Source organism: Dipteris shenzhenensis, chromosome 16 (assembly GCF_047967505.1).
Source record: "Dipteris shenzhenensis isolate YYH24624 ecotype China chromosome 16, Dip_SZ_1.0, whole genome shotgun sequence".
In the NCBI taxonomy this organism is placed as follows: Eukaryota; Viridiplantae; Streptophyta; class Polypodiopsida; order Gleicheniales; family Dipteridaceae; genus Dipteris; species Dipteris shenzhenensis.
In genome coordinates this window covers 10,295,610-10,300,007 of record NC_141611.1, presented here as the reverse complement: position 1 = coordinate 10,300,007, position 4,398 = coordinate 10,295,610, and positions in this window count along the sequence as shown.

The window sequence follows — 4,398 nt, the reverse complement described above, 5'->3', positions numbered from 1 at the left end:
ACAAGAACAAGCAGCAATGAGAAAGGGAGAGAGAGAAGTTACCAGCAATGCAATGACCAACAACAGTGCACCAAGCAGCAGACAAACACAAGCAGCAAGGTAGAGAGATCAGCGCAAGCACAGCAGACAAGGGTGACCAGCAAGAGGTCATCTTTCATAATCTATGATATAGTCAAACTGTTAGAAATCGACTAACAGAGGGTATGCACAGCGGAAGACTGACAGAATAGCCTAGGAGCTCACACAGTTTGTGGTGTTGGTGGAATCACAAACTCCTTTACTTAATGTGCTGCACATAGATGTGTTGTGCAGAGTAGCAAATAGACAGTGAACCAAGCTAGATAGAGAATCCACCAAAAGACAGTGAACCAAGCTAGATATAGAATCCACCAAAAGAATATATTTCCATCCAAAGCTATGGACACTATACATAAGATAGCTCCAAAGTCCCACCAGGATGTAGTCCTCTGATCTTACCAAAGGTTCCCCTACTATTTGCTGGTACCTCTAGATCTCTGAGCCTATGTGCTCCACCTTGAGCATATGTAGACTCTCTGTCCAAAGATCTCAGCACCTTGTTGCCCTAGTAGACAGCCTAGGGTTCCAAGGGTTCAGCGCCAAATGAGCTCAGTCTGCAACAACACTTGGCCCTCCTTTGCCTCCTAGATGTAGGACCTAAGATGAGGCTCTTGCTGCTCCTCTGTTTGCTGATCTGCTGGGTGCAAAATATGAGCCAATAGTCCCTCCTTTTATAGTGGCAATCCTGCCCCAAATGAACTGACCCATCAGGGGGCTGAACCGCCCCCCTGGGGCCTTCAAAACTAGGGCCATGTGCCCTCAATTCCACGTAGGGGCCCAGCCCATATGCAGGCCAACCCCTTGGACTGTGGGCCTAGGACTGCGGGCCGACCAGGCTGGTTGGCCAAACCGATTGGTTGCTTTAGCCCAACCAGCCCTTATAAAAAGGGCTCCTTCACTGACCCTACCAGCGCTCTCTTTCTAGCTCCACTCGTGTGCAGCTCTTTAGTCACCTCTTGCCAAGCTAGATCCAAGGCAATATGCTCCACCATCTCTCCTACACATCAGCTCCTTTGATGCAACCTCTAAAGCTCCGGGTGGATGTGCTGCCCACATGGCAACCTTGTTGCTGTCCATGTGGTAACCACTTCTCCTCTCTTTTCTATGGGCAGATTCCCTAGGTCTCCCTCCCCCACGCTCTCATCATTTGGAGGCTTACAGATGGGGAGGTGATCTTTCCAACACCCCCTCTCACTGACACATCTCAGTCCAATGCTAACTTGTCAATGAAGTTGCCTTAGCAACCCTCCTGTTGAAACCCTCTAGAATAATCCAATGTAAATTCCAACGTTTCGCACTACTTTTGGGCTCTATGAGTATTTGGTGATGCCTTTGGGGCTAACGTTGCCTTGGCTACCTTCAATAGAATGCTGAATCGTATCTTCCACCCTTATAGGCAGTTCACAGGCACTTTCTTCGATGACATTATTCTCTTCTCTAAATACAAAGAAGAGCATAAGGAACATCTTGTGACCATTTTCCAAAAGCTGCGAAATCACCAGCTCCATGCAAAAAACAAGAAAATTGAATTCTTTCTGAAAGAGATCCACTATTTGGGGCATATAATATCCAAAGATGGGATACGAATGGATCTGGCAAAGATCCAAGCCATCTAGGAATGGCCAGAGCTAAAAACTATGCATGAAGTTCGTAGATTCCTAGGCCTATGTGTGGGGGTTAAAGGTCATTGTGCCTTTACCCCGGTTATGTACAATACTCAAACACATATATAAATGAATAAAAAAGAAGATTAGGGTGGTTCTGCACCCCACCAAAACTTGTGTGGCTCTCTGTTTCTCTCTCCCTGTTCCGTTCTTGCTTCCGTTGAGAGCACTCTCAACTAGTATCAGAGCCCGGGTGATCTAGCTGAGCGTGTGTGAATACCTGGAAGCTCAGCAGCTATGTGGGAGGAAGGAGAAGCTCTGTGGGAAGCTTTGTGGGTGACTTTACTTGCATTCGAGTGTGCAGAGACCTTGGAGGAACCTTTGGAAAAGTCACTTTGGTTTTGCGAAGTGGTTTTGAGAGCCTGTTAAGTGTTTTCAAAGAAAAAATCGTTTTTTGAGCTTTTCCCTATTCCGTTCGATGATAGAGACTCCGTATTGACTTGTAGAGGCAACTATTACTTGCTTTTGGTGTCCACTTCACTTCAGGAGCTTGGAAACATCTTCATTCTTGAATCTGGGATCATTTCATTGGATTTCTGACTCACTGTGTCAGTTTTTGCGTTTTTTTGCCCGGGTGTTGGAACTCAAGTTTGGAGCAACCATTTGCAGATCTGTCAGTTCCGGTGGACTCAGGAGGTCCCTCTCCCTCTTTTTTATCTCCCCTATCCCCCCCCCCCTCTCTCTCTCTCTCTCTCTCTCTCTCTCTCTCTCCCCCCTGCCCATTTACATTTAACTTTTCTAGGCTTTTATGTTGTGTCTTTCATTACATGTGTGGCTTTTAGGCATAGTTAAAGATGTCTATGAGACATGGATCTAGTTGTCACATTGACCTAAAGTGCTAGTAGTGGATGTAAGGCTAGGAGGGACCTCATGTAGTTAGATTCTTAGGATCAATGTTCAACAAACAGATGATCTATAAATAGATTATCTATCAATAAATCATCATCAAGAGATGATATATCAATAGATGGAGGGGGATCTAGGTCATGTCCAAGCATTTGATGCAATCTCTTATCATACATAGTGAGGTGAGGGTGCAGTGAGAGGTGCAGTGACGAGCATTCTAGTTTGGAGAGACACCAAGAGGACTCTAACAAGCATTCTACAATCCTTCATTATAGGGCATATTCCAAGATATAATGGAAAGGCAATCTTACATAATATTTTCACCATCCTTCCAATCAAATTCAAAGATATTATGGTCAATTTTTGTAAGGAATATATCTGATACTCCATCGAAGAGAACAAAGGCATCAACAGAATAACTACATCGTTGATCACAATCAGCCATATCCAGTCTGGCATAGTGGGAACACACAAATGGAAAGATGTTCCACTCAGAGCACACACTTGTATTAGCTCATTCAGATTGTGCTAGCGTTTGTCATGTGCAATGTCAAATTCCCTATAAGAATTGTCCTCCAACGATTGCATTGCGCTTCGGTAGAGAACCAGGTGCAGTAAGTTAATTCTCACCCTTTACTCAGTACACATGTCTTACAAAGCATCTCATTCCGAAAACACTCAAAAAAAACATCCACTGCCAATAGTCAAAATGCCTGTCTAAATGTCCTTTGTTGTTTCTCCTGCCTGTCCAAAAGCATCCCCGCATTTCAGACATCTTCGATCTTGCCTGTCTAAAAGCAACCCGTATTTCAAAAATCTCCTATCCTTATTCTGCGAGACCATCCATAGCCATCACCGTAATTCTACTCTTCATCCGAACTAAAAATATACTGAACAGGTGCATCAATGACACCCACCTTGCTCAATCTTGCATCATCACTTTTAGGTAACTATCTACAACTGCGTCGTCACTCCACTCAAACCAGAGCAACAGTCTCTGTGCTCATGTGTAAATGCATATAGTGCCATGTGTTGAGCTCTGCGCTATTGACCATGATAAGATTTCATCTCATTATTACGCTAGTGCATGTTCATGACGTCGGAAAAATTTCCGGCGAGAGCTCGGGTCCACGTAAAATTCAAATATTCACCAGAAGCGCATTGTATCGCGGCCCCAAAATGGCCCCGAAAATAGTTTCGCAATTGGTTACACCCAAGCAAACGTTGACCCTAGACCACTACGATGCAAGAAGAGCCTAGATCCTTGGAGGAATCTTTGGATCTCCAATAGTTAAACAAGAAAATGATGAAGAAACAAAAGGATCCTGATAGTGCAAATGTGCAGAAATGCAATTGTTAAAGCAAAAAAGTTGTTTTTTTTAAGTCATATGATTTTTGAGCTCACTAATGTGGCTCCATTTGTTTGAAGGTTTATAGTAGGAGAAAGTAAAGGGGACACAAAAAAGAGAGGAGGAGAGATCAAAAGATGCAAAACAAGACCTTATCTTGACTAAGCAAACTAGGACTATGACACCATCCCCATCCATTGCTAAGCCATGTTCTTGCAAAAGTTGATAAAATTGCAATTAATCAACTACAAATTGTACCAGAAAGAAGTCAAGTGATACAATCCCATCATATTTTCTATTGTTTAAATTTAAAAGATGCCTAATGCATGCCCATCTTTCTTGGATGAGTACACTGAGGGTACATTGCTCTATTAATACAAGCACTTTCACTTTTGGATGATATTCAACTAGAGCAAAATACTGATATAATACACATAATGTTGAGGAAAAGCTGCCTAACT